At 50.0% G+C, this 12,320-nt stretch overlaps 1 protein-coding gene across 1 annotated transcript in view; it reads right to left on the reverse strand.

Moving 5' to 3' along the window:
• Nucleotides 1–12,320, reverse strand: part of ippk (inositol 1,3,4,5,6-pentakisphosphate 2-kinase) — a 105,460-nt gene that overhangs the window by 6,594 nt on the left and 86,546 nt on the right. The gene's annotated exons all lie outside the window — the stretch shown is intronic.

Genomic DNA, 12,320 nt, shown 5'->3' on the forward strand with positions numbered 1-12,320 from the left:
AGAGACACAGAGAGATCTGGGCGTGCAGGTCCACAGATCCTTAAATGTGGCAGCACAGGTGGAAATGGTGGTAAAGAAAGCATATGGCATACTTGCCTTCATAGAACGGGGTATCGAGTATAAAAGCTCGAAAAGTATGTTACAGTTATATAGAACGCTGGTTAGGCCACATTTGGAATACTGTGTCCAATTCTGGGCACCGCACTACCAGAAGGAGGTGGAGGCTTTGGAGAGAGTACAGAAAAGGTTAACCAGGATGTTGCCTGGTATGGAGGGTATTAGCTTTGAGGAGAAATTGAATAAACTGGGATTGTTCTCCCTAGAGAGACTCCCTAGAGAGACAGAGACTGAGGGGCTACCTGATAGAAGTTTATAAGATTATTAGGGGTGTAGATAGGGTGACCAGTTGGAGGCTTTTCCTAGAGCGGAAATAACAATTACAAGGGGGGCACAAGTTCAAGGGTGGGGGGAGAAGCTTCAGTGGAGATGTGTGGCGGAAGTTCTTTTTTCCACAGTGGGTGGTGGTGGCCTGGAATGCACTGCCAAGTGAGGTGCTTGAGGCAGATACGTTAGTGACCTTTAAGACTTATCTGGAAGGCACATGAACAGACGGGGTATAGAAGGATACAGACGGTTGGTCTAGATAGGACACGTGATCGGTGCAGGCTTGGAAGGCCGAAGGGCCTGTTCCTGTGCTGTATTCTTCTTTGTTCTACATGGCCTGCCTACCCACTTGGCATGTGTCAAATGTTCACTTAACCACGATTCTCTATTAGCGATAGCCTTCAGCTGTATGGCCAGAGGCCTCAGCAGTTGGTGGGGGTTATGGGTGATTGGTGGGTCAGATGGGCAGGGACAGGGGTTGCCTCCAGAATGGGGTTGGGATCCAAGAGTTGGCACAGTGGTACCGCGAACGATTGCCCCCCCACACCCTACCATGGCAGCCCACCCCTGCGCAGGGTCCCCGCCGAGCACTAGGGGGCAAGGCCAGCACCCCGGTCTTTTTGCCTGTGAGCAAAGATGGCTACTCCCCTCCTTGGCTGCCCACAAAAACTCTTCCTTCAGGTTCACGTTTTTAAAAAAAAAAAGAGCACTGTTTGGCACCTGGCGCGGTTCTCGTTTTTGGCCTCTCCCACTATTCACCGGTCTTGTTATGCTTGAGCATGAGTAACGAGGCCGGAAGATAGTGCCCACTCTGTCACTTTCAGTTGCAAGGTAAAAAACCAAATATCTGGTATCGGTCTGGCCGACTTTTCCATTTTATGTAATCTGATTGCAAGAAGTTGCCAGTCTTTCAAATGAGGATCATATGGTGATGGAGCTTGTCTTGATGCATTGCCATTTCAACAGTAGTTAATAAGTGAGCAGACAGCGCCTCTGCTCATTTTTTGCTTGGTGCAGTCGCTTTAAAGACGGAATCTAACTGTTTGGACAGCAGACAGACATAATCAAACTTAAAAACAATTGTGTTTCAATTATTTTACTAACAACATGCAAAGATGCAGGTTACCACCAATCCAAAGAACACAGGATACAATGGCTTTGGTGCTCTATTCTTCCTGGGCCAGTGTTGTGTTATTCAACCTGGGGTAACACACACTGCAACACGATGCAGTTAAATGATCAAGCATACACCAAACGTAGGCGTTGGTTCAATAAGATTTATTGACTACAGTTATGAAGCACACAGCTGCCTGTGAGTTGACCCTCTAATACTCTAAGTAAACTAACATTAACTATCTAGACCAGGCTAGCTCTGATCCACATGTAGAAGGTGTTGAATGATTTGTACATCCTGACTGTCACTACAGTTGCCACCAGTGGAAAGAGGCGGAGTGCTGATGCCTCGTGTGTTTTATAGTTGGAAGCCCCCCTCTGGTGTTCTGTCTGGTGATTGGTCGTGTTCTGTATGTTGATTGGCTCACCTGGGTGTCTGATTCGGTCTGCTTTTACCTCATGATGTGCATGGGTGCATATTATGATAGCCAGTTCGCTAGCTATATTTATACTTCATTTGTGATTCGGCTTTACTCAACTAAGAGAAATAATTTTTGCTATAAAACACACAGGCTGCAACGTATTGTAGATCAAGGTCAACTTGTGTACACTTTAGCACAGTAAAGATGTTATGACAAAGTAATACTCCCAGATATTCTTCCTTTTAAAAACAATGACAAACTGATATCCCACATCTCAAGGCAATACTAATAATGTTGAAACATTTCCATGTAAATGTGCAAGTGGCAGTAAAACAACAAACTGAACAGCTGTAACAGAATTTGCATATTAACAGTGGGGAGCCTCAATGCAGGTATGACTAAGCTAATTTCTCTTAGCCTCCTTTCTCTGGAGCTCCATCCATCCCACTCATGCAAAGCCCATCAATGTAGAGATATTTATAACATGATGAATGTAGCAAATACCCAGCATTAGAAATGGATTTGTTTTACCGAAAAGATGTGTACTTCGCAGCTGCAAGCAATCTCCGCCACCGCCAAAAAAATGCATCAATCATGGTGCATTATTTCTTTGTGAAGTGCTAATCATGTGAATAACTTCCCTGTTATCTTAGCTCACTAAAACTGTCTCGTTCACAAGAGAGTTCCACTCTTCACTTTCAAAGATCTAGCCTCAGAATTCCCTAAAAGCTGCTCTGACTACCTCAATGACTGCTTACTTCCCAATTTCAATGCTGCCCTCCCACTTCTAATAACCAGCTCAATTCCAACCTTTGTTCAAAATGCTAGCTTCACCAAGCTGGCACTGCCCCAAGGTTTCTCTGGGCTCCAGTCCCCCAGTTGCACCAAGTTATTAGTGACTCCCAGTCTTTCTGAGCCCCAACTACCTGGCACTGAAACAGTGGCCTTCTGCCAAATTCTCAGCTCCCCAGGCTTTTGCTGTGCCCCATCTGCCTGGAGCCTGCTAACACCTTCCAGGGCTTCTCTGTGAGCTACAAACGACACGAGGCTTAAACTGTAACCAAGGCCTCTCTGAGAAAACACACAGAAATGAGAGATTCCTTCTTGAGCTCCACCTAACTCCATGACAATGTAACCTTTCAGAGTTCACTGCATGCACCTAAATTAGCTCAAACTCCCAAAATATCTGTGGACTGCGCTTCTTTGAAATCAGTGCTGACATCACTGGTTTGCACTGAGTGCTGAATTTGGTGCATTTGAGTGCTATAGTGAGAGTTTGGTGACTGAGGGAGTTAGGTGAGGAGGGAGTAAGGTGCTCCTTTCATTTTGTTTCCTACATTTCCGCAAAGAGTGAGAAGAGAGCCAGGAGTTTACAGAGAGTGCAGCTGACTGGGAGCAGAGTCGGAGGGCGGAGATCCAGTTGGTCCACAGGGCAGCTATATTCTGTAAGGTAAGAGGGGATGGAGGCTAGGTCAGTTGCATGCTCCTCCTGTAGGATGTGGGTGGTGAGGGATACCACCGGTGTCCCCGCTGACTATGCTTGTGGGAAGTGCACCCAACTCCAGCTCCTCAAAGACCGTGTTAGGGAACTGGAGCTGAAGCTGGATGAACTTCGGATCATCCGGGAGGCAGAGGGGGTGATAGAGAAGAGTTACAAGGAGGTAACCACACCCAAGGTACAGGACAAGAATAGCTGGGTTACAGTCAGGGGAAAAAAAAAAAAACAGGCAGACAGTGCAGGGATCCCTCGTGGCCGTTCCCCTTCAATACATAGAACATAGAAAATACAGCACAGAACAGGCCCTTCGGCCCACGGTGTTGTGACGAACCTTTGTCCTAGATTAATCATAGATTATCATTTTGGATGCTGTTGGGGGGGGGGGGGGGGGGAATGACCTACCGGGGGAAGGCCCTAGCGGCCAGGTCTCTGGCACTGACTCTGGCTCTGGGGCTCAGAAGGGAAGGGGGGAGAATAGAAAAGCAATAGTTGTAGGAGATTCAATGATTAGGGGAATAGATAGGAGATTCTGTGGTCGCGAGCGAGACTCCCGGAAGTATGTTGCCTCCCGGGTGCCAGGGATGTCTCGGATCTTGTCTTCAGGATCCTTAAGGGGGAGGGGGAGCAGCCAGAAGTCGTGGTGCACATTGGTACCAACGACATAGGTAGGAAAAGGGGTGTGGAGGTAATAAATGAGTTTAGGGAGTTAGGCTGGAAGTTAAAAGCCAGGACAGACAGAGTTGTCATCTCTGGTTTGTTGCCGGTGCCACGTGATAGCGAGGCTAGGAATAGGGAGAGAGTGCAGCTGAACACGTGGCTGCAGGAATGATGTAGGAGGGAGGGCTTCAGGAATTTGGATAATTGGAGCGCATTCTGGGGAAGGTGGAACCTGTACAAGCAGGACGGGTTGCATCTGAACCAGAGGGGCACCAATATCCTGGGAGGGAGGTTTTCTAGTACTCTTCGGGAGGGTTTAAACTAATTTGGTAGGGGAATGGGAACCAGATTTGTAGTCCAGCAACTAAGGTAGCCGATATTCAGGATGCCAAAGCGTGTAATGAGGCAGTGGGGAAGGGAACACTGACAAAGGAGAGTACGTGCAGGCACGGAAATGGGTTGAAGTGTGTATACTTCAACGCAAGAAGCATCAGGAATAAGGTGGGTGAACTTAAGGCATGGATCGGTACTTGGGACTATGATGTGGTGGCCATCACGGAAACTTGGATAGAAGAGGGGCAGAAATGGTTGATGGAGGTCCCTGGTTATAGATGTTTCAAATAGATTAGGGAGGTGGTAAAAGAGGTGGGGGGGTGGCATTGTTAATTAGAGATAGAATAACACTGCAGAAAGGCAGTTCGAGGAGTATCAGCCTACTGAGGCAGTATGGGTTGAAGTCAGAAATAGGAAAGGAACAGTCACCTTGTTAGGAGTTTTCTATAGGCCCCCCAATAGTAGCAGAGATGTGGAGGAACAGATTGGGAAACAGATTTTGGAAAGGTGCAGAAGTCACAGGGTAGTAGTCATGGGTGATTTTAACTTCCCAAACATTGAGTGGAAACTCTTTAGATCAAATAGTTTGGATGGGGTGGTGTTTGTGCAGTGTGTCCAGGAAGCTTTTCTAACACAGTATGTAGATTGTCCGGCCAGAGGAGGGGCAATATTGGATTTAGTACTTGGTAATGAACCAGGGCAAGTGATAGATTTGTCAGTGGGGGAGCATTTTTGGAGATAGTGACCACAATTCTGTGACTTTCACTTTAGTAATGGAGAGGGAAAGGTGCGTACAACAGGGCAAGGTTTACAATTGGGGGAAGGGTAAATACGATGTTGTCAGACAAGAATTGAAGTGCATAAGTTGGGAACATAGGCTGTCAGGGATGGACACAAGTGAAATGTGGAACTTGTTCAAGGAACAGGTACTACGTGTCCTTGATATGTATGTCCCTGTCAGGCAGGGAAGAGATGGTCGAGTGAGGGAACCATGGTTGACAAGAGAGGTTGAATGTCTTGTTAAGAGGAAAAAGGAGACTTATGTAAGGCTGAGGAAACAAGGTTCAGACAGGGCGTTGGAGGGATACAAGATAGCCAGGAGGGAACTGAAGACAGGGATTAGGAGAGCTAAGAGAGGACATGAACAATCTTTGGCGGGTAGGATCAAGGAAAACATATGTGAGAAATATGAGAATGACTAGAGAGAGGGTAGGTCCGATCAAGGACAGTAGCGGGAGATTGTGTATGGAGTCTGAAGAGATAGGAGAGGTCTTGAACGAGTACCTTTCTTCTGTATTTACAAATGAGAGGGGCCATATTGTTGGAGAGGACAGTGTGAAACAGACTGGTAAGCTCGAGGAAATACTTGGTAGGAAGGAAGATGTGTTGGGCATTTTGAAAAACTTGAGGATAGACAAGTCCCCCGGGCCTGACGGGATATATCCAAGGATTCTATGGGAAGCAAGAGATGAAATTGCAGAGCCGTTGGCAAAGATCTTTTCGTCCTCACTGTCAACAGGGGTGGTACCAGGGGATTGGAGAGTGGTGAATGTCGTGCCCCTGTTCAAAAAAGGGAATAGGGATAACCCTGGGAATTACAGGCAAGTTAGTCTTACTTCGGTGGTAGGCAAAGTCATGGAAAGGGTACTGAAGGATAGGATTTCTGAGCATCTGGAAAGACACTGCTTGATTAGGGATAGTCAGCACGGATTTGTGAGGGGTAGGTCTTGCCTTACAAGTCTTATTGAATTCTTTGAGGAGGTGACCAAGCATGTGGATGAAGGTAAAGCAGTGGATGTAGTGTACATGGATTTTAGTAAGGCATTTGATAAGGTTCCACATGGTAGACTTCTGCAGAAAGTAAGGAGGCATGCGATAGTGGGAAATTTGGCCAGTTGGATAACGAACTGGCTAACCAATAGAAGTCAGAGAGTGGTGGTAGATGGCAAATATTCAGCCTGGATCCCAATTACCAGTGGCGTACCGCAGGGATCAGTTCTGGGTCCTCTGCTGTTTGTGATTTTCATTAATGACTTTGATGATGGAGTTGAAGGTTGGGTCAGTAAATTTGTAGGTGATACGAAGATTGGTGGAGTTGTGGATAGTGAAGAGGGCTGTTGTCGGCTGCAAAGAGACAGAGATAGGATGCAGAGCTGGGCTGAGAAGTGGCAGATGGAGTTTAACCCTGAAAAGTGTGAGGTTGTCCATTTTGGAAGGACAAATATGAATGCGGAATACAGGGTTAACGGTAGAGTTCTTGGCAATGTGGAGGAGCAGAGAGATCTTGGGGTCTATGTTCATACATCTTTGAAAGTTGCCAATCAAGCTTCCGGGTGCGGCGATGACCAGCTAAGTCGCACGTTTCGGCAGCTCCCGGTGGAACGGACTTTTGGGCTCTTAATAGGAGCCCCATCAGCAATTTTAACGGCAAATAACACTGTGCGGTAATCCAGAAGGGAATCCCCCCCGGACACGGCTGGAAAAAAGAGAGGAAAGTAGCCGGATTGCGGTGGATCCTCAAGAGCAGCAGCCAGGAAGGCAGGCACAAAGCAAGATGGCGTTGGAAGAAGGCAGTTTAATATGGGGCCCTGACCAACAAGAGTTCCTGCGGCGTTGCGTAGATGAACTCAAAAAGGAGATGAAGAAGGAGCTGTTGGCCCCGATATTACAAGCGATTGAGGGGCTAAAGGAGGAGCAAAAGACCCAGGAACAGGAGCTTCGGGTCGTGAAGGCAAAGGCTGCTGAGAATGAGGACGACATACAGGGCCTGGTGGTGAAAACGGAGATCCACGAGGCACAACACAAAAGATGTGTGGAAAGGCTGGAGGTGCTGGAGAACAATGCGAGGAGGAAGAACTTAAGGATTCTTGGTCTTCCCGAAGGTGCAGAGGGGGCGGAGTCGGGGCATATGTGAGCACGATGCTGCACTCGTTAATGGGATCGGAGGCCCCGACGGGTCCGCTGGAGGTGGAGGGAGCCTATCGAGTTATGGCGCGAAGACCGAGGGCTGGAGAAATTCCTCGAGCAATAGTTGTGAGATTTCTCCGATACAAGGACAGAGAGATGGTCCTCAGACGGGCCAAGAAAACTCGGAACAGTAGGTGGGAGAATGTGGTGATCCGCGTGTATCAGGATTGGAGTGCGGAGGTGGCGAGAAGGAGGGCAAGCTTTAATCGGGCCAAGGTGGTGTTGCATAAAAGGAAGGTCAAATTCGGAATGTTGCAGCCGGCGAGACTGTGGGTCACACATCTAGGGAAACACCACTATTTCGAAACGGCAGACGAAGCGTGGACATTTATTGTCGAGGAGAAGCTGGAGTGAGCGGGCCAGAAGAAAAAGAACGTTTGGGACAAAAGTGGGGGGGGGGGTGAATTTGTGGGATGAAGGGGGGGAAAGGGGGAAGAGAAGACTTCCCAGATTGTTAAACCTGCGACCCTGTAACTTCTCTCCCTTCCCCATGTCGTGGGGGAGGGGTTGAGAGAGGATGAGGAGCTGTGGGCGCCGGCCATTGGGGGCGGGGCCAAAAGGGAAGCGCGGGCTTTGTTCCCGCGCTATGGTAATCACGGCGGGAACAGGGAAGCAGGAAGGAGGGGGCCTCGCACAGTGTGAGCCGAGGTCACGGGGGGAAGCCGAGGTCGGCCAGAGTTTGCTGACTTCTGGGAGTAACATGGGGGGTGCAATTACGCTAGCTTGGGATCTAGCGCGGGGGGGGGGGGGGGGGGGGGGGGGGGGGGGTTAACTGGGTTGCTGCTGCTGGGGAGAAGGGGGAGCTGGTATGGGAGGGGGGGGGGCCGGGGCGGGGAGCCGCCTGGGGGGGGATACAGCTACGTGGGAACCGGGTGAGGAGCTGGACTGAAAAAGGAAATGGCTAGTCGTCAAGGGGGGGGGGGGGGGGGTAAAGAGCCCCCCAACCCGGTTGATCACGTGGAATGTGAGAGGGCTGAACGGGCCGATTAAGAGGGCACGGGTACTCGCACACCTAAAGAAATTTAAGGCAGATGTGGTTATGCTTCAGGAGACGCATCTGAAGCTGACAGACCAGGTTAGACTTCGCAAAGGATGGGTGGGGCAGGTGTTTCATTCGGGGCTAATGCAAAAAACAAGGGGTTGGCCATACTAGTGGGGAAGCGGGTAATGTTTGAGGCAAAGACTATAGTGGCAGATAATGGGGGCAGATACGTGATGGTGAGTGGCAAACTGCAAGGGGAGGCGGTGGTATTGGTGAACGTGTATGCCCCAAACTGGGATGATGTCAATTTTATGAGGCGTATGTTAGGACGCATCCCGGACCTAGAGGTGGGAAAGTTGGTAATGGGTGGAGACTTTAATACGGTGCTGGACCCAGGGCTGGACAGATCGAGGTCCAGGACCGGAAGGAGGCCGGCTGCAGCTAGGGTGCTTAAGGATTTTATGGTGCAGATGGGAGGAGTAGATCCCTGGAGATTTAGCAGACCTAGGAGTTTTCGTTTTTCTCCTATGTACATAAAGTATTTTCACGAATAGATTTTTTTGTTTTGGCGAGGGCACTGATCCCAAAGGTGACGGGGACGGAGTACACGGCTATAGCCATCTCGGATCATGCTCCACACTGGGTGGACCTGGAGATAGGGGAAGAAAAACAACAGCTTCCACCCTGGAGAATGGACATGGGATTATTGGCAGATGAGGGGGTGTGTTTAAGGGTGAGAGGGTGTATTGAAAGGTACTTGGAAATTAATGATAATGGGGAGGTACAGGTGGGAGTGGTCTGGGAGGCACTGAAGGCAGTGGTTAGAGGGGAGCTGATATCTATTAGGGCACATAAAGGAAAGCAGGAGGGTAGGGAAAGGGAGCGGTTGTTGAATGAACTGCTGAGGGTGGACAGACAATACGCGGAGGCACCGGAGGAGGGACTATACAGGGAAAGGCAAAGGCTACATATAGAGTTTGACTTGTTGACTACAAGTAAAGCAGAGGCAAAATGGAGGAAGGCACAGGGTGTACAGTACGAATATGGGGAGAAGGCGAGTAGGTTGTTGGCCCACCAACTGAGGAAAAGGGGAGCAGCGAGGGAGATGGGGGGGGTGAGAGATGAGGAGGGGGAGATGGGGCAGGGAGCGGAGAGAGTGAATGGAGTGTTCAAGGCATTTTATGAAAGATTATATGAAGCGCAGCCCCCGGACGGGAAGGAGAGAATGATGTGCTTTCTGGATCAGCTGGAATTTCCTAAGGTGGAGGAACAGGAGAGAGTGGGGCTGGGAGCACAGATTGAGACGGAGGAAGTAGTGAAAGGGATTGGAAGCATGCAGGCGGGGAAGGCCCCGGGACCAGACGGATTCCCAGTTGAATTCTATAAGAAATATTTGGACTTGCTGGCCCCGCTACTGATGAGAACCTTTAATGAGGCGAGGGAAAGGGGGCAGCTGCCCCCGACTATGTCAGAGGCAACGATATCGCTCCTCCTAAAGAAGGAAAAAGACCCACTGCAATGCGGGTCATACAGGCCTATTTCCCTCCTGAATGTGGATGCTAAGATCCTGGCCAAGGTAATGGCAATGAGGATAGAGGATTGTGTCCCGGGGGTGGTCCATGAGGACCAAACTGGGTTTGTGAAGGGGAGACAGCTAAATACAAATATACAGAGGCTGCTAGGGGTAATGATGATGCCCCCACCAGAGGGGGAAGCGGAGATAGTGGTGGCGATGGATGCCGAGAAAGCATTTGATAGAGTGGAGTGGGATTATTTGTGGGAGGTGTTGAGGAGATTTGGCTTTGGGCACAGGTATATCAGGTGGGTACAGTTGCTGTATAGGGCCCCGATGGCGAGCGTGGTCACGAATGGACGGGGGTCTGACTATTTTCGGCTCCATAGAGGGACGAGGCAGGGATGTCCTCTGTCCCCGTTATTGTTTGCACTGGCGATTGAACCCCTGGCCATGGCACTGAGGGGTTCCAGGAAGTGAAGGGGAGTACTTAGGGGGCGGAGAAGAACACCGGGTATCTCTATATGCGGACGATTTGTTGTTATATGTGGCGGACCCGGCGGAGGGGATGCCAGAGATAATGCGGATACTTGGGGAGTTTGGGGATTTTTCAGGGTATAAACTGAACATGGGGAAAAGTGAGTTATTTGTGGTGCACCCGGGGGAGCAGAGCAGAGAGATAGAAGATTTACCGTTGAGGAAGGTAACAAGGGACTTCCGGTACCTGGGGATCCAGATAGCCAAGAATTGGGGTACATTACATAGGCTTAATTTAACACGGTTGGTGGAACAGATGGAGGAGGATTTCAAGAGATGGGACATGGTGTCCTTGTCATTGGCAGGTAGGGTGCAGGCGGTTAAAATGGTGGTCCTCCCGCGATTCCTTTTTGTGTTCCAGTGCCTCCCGGTGGTGATCACGAAGGCTTTTTTCAAAAGAATTGAGAAGAGCATTATGAGTTTTGTGTGGGCTGGGAAGACCCCGAGAGGGAGCGGGGATTCTTGCAGCGTAGTAGGGACAGGGGGGGGCTGGCACTACCGAGCCTAAGTGAGTACTACTGGGCCGCCAATGTTTCAATGGTGTGTAAGTGGATGGGAGAAGGGGAGGGAGCGGCGTGGAAGAGAATGGAGGAGGCGTCCTGCAAGGGGACTAGCCTGCAAGCAATGGTGACGGCGCCGTTGCCGTTCTCACCAAAGAAATACACCACAAGCCCAGTGGTGGTGGCGACATTGAAAATTTGGGGGCGGTGGAGACGGCATAGGGGAGGAACGGGAGCTTCAGTGCGGTCCCCGATAAGAAACAATCATAAGTTCGTTCCGGGGAGAATGGATGGGGGATTTGGAGCATGGCAAAGAGCTGGGGTAGTACAATTAAGAGATCTATTTGTAGATGGGACGTTTGCGAGTTTGGGAGCGCTGACGGAGAAATATGGGTTGCCCCAAGGGAATGCATTTCGGTATATGCAATTGAGGGCTTTTGCAAGGCAACAGGTGAGGGAATTCCCACAGCTCCCGACGCAAGAAGTGCAGGATAGAGTGATCTCAGAGACATGGGTGGGGGACGGTAAGGTAGCGGACATATACAGGGAGATGAGGGACGAGGGGGAGATCATAGTAGATGAGCTGAAAGGGAAATGGGAAGAAGAACTGGGGGAGGAGATTGAGGAGGGGCTGTGGGCGGATGCCCTACGTAGGATAAACTCATCGTCCTCGTGTGCCAGGCTAAGCCTGATACAATTTAAGGTGCTACACAGGGCGCATATGACTGGAGCACGGCTCAGTAAATTTTTTGGGGTAGAGGATAGGTGTGCGAGATGCTCGAGAGGCCCAGCGAATCACACCCACATGTTCTGGTCATGCCCGGTACTACAGGGGTTCTGGGTGGGGGTGGCAAGGGTGCTTTCGAAGGTGGTGGGGGTCCGGGTCGAACCAAGCTGGGGGTTGGCTATATTTGGGGTTGCAGAAGAGCTGGGAGTGCAGGAGGCGAGAGAGGCTGACGTGCTGGCCTTTGCGTCCCTTGTAGCCCGGCGCAGTATATTGTTAATGTGGAAGGAAGCCAAACCCCCGGGGGTGGAGACCTGGATAAACGATATGGCAGGGTTCATAAAGTTAGAACGGATTAAGTTTGTGTTAAGGGGTTCGGCTCAGGGGTTCACCAGGCGGTGGCAACCGTTTGTCGACTACCTCACAGAAAGATAGAGGGAATGGAAAAGAAGTAGATAACAGCAGCAACCCAGGGGGGAGGGGGAGGGTGGGGGGGGGGGGGGGGGGGGGGGGGGGGGGGGGGGGGGGGGAGGAATCGGACGGACTCTCAGGGATGTTATTGTATATGTATAGGTATTTGGTATATGTAATTGTATATTGGATTGTTGGACTGTATTTTTGGAGAGTATTTATTTTGGACAAGGCAGTTGCCATTTAGTTTAGTTTTTTTGTTTTTGTTTATATATATTA

Source organism: Scyliorhinus torazame, chromosome 13 (assembly GCF_047496885.1).
Source record: "Scyliorhinus torazame isolate Kashiwa2021f chromosome 13, sScyTor2.1, whole genome shotgun sequence".
Classification (NCBI taxonomy): Eukaryota; Metazoa; Chordata; class Chondrichthyes; order Carcharhiniformes; family Scyliorhinidae; genus Scyliorhinus; species Scyliorhinus torazame.